Here is a 511-nt window from a genome sequence, read left to right as displayed (position 1 = left end):
TCTACCTTAAACCAAGAACTCTAAAAAACTACTCACTCATGATCATGAAAATACAAAACAGTGAGTTTGATCTTTGTAAGAACATGATTAGAGAAAAGCATAAGACAAAACTAAAAGACAACAAGATTAAATTGCATAAAAGTATTTAAGATTCTTACAAGAACTCCAAAGATAAAAGTATTGTAAGGTCGAGAACCATGTCATGAATCAACATTTAGGAAGCTTATTGGGCTTGTGGTGACAAGTTCAATTCAACTTGTTTTAGTTGTTTCTTTTCAAAAATAAATAATTTGTGACCTCAATTTATTTGGGTTACTAGTTCTAGTATCCTTTTGAAAGCATAAAGGGTATGGTATTATTGGGCCAATCCTAATAAGATTTAGTTTAACAACTAACAAAAGCACAATTTAATTTGTATGATTTTTAATTTGTTTTAGTGTGTGAGGTGGAAAAAAAACACCTTAACCAAAAAAATCAAACCGGATTGACCATATTAAATGTTGTTTTTGTC

The sequence above is a fragment of the Capsella rubella genome, unplaced genomic scaffold (assembly GCF_000375325.1).
Source record: "Capsella rubella cultivar Monte Gargano unplaced genomic scaffold, Caprub1_0 scaffold_4, whole genome shotgun sequence".
Lineage (NCBI taxonomy): Eukaryota > Viridiplantae > Streptophyta > Magnoliopsida > Brassicales > Brassicaceae > Capsella > Capsella rubella.
This window is presented reverse-complemented; position numbering follows the sequence as displayed.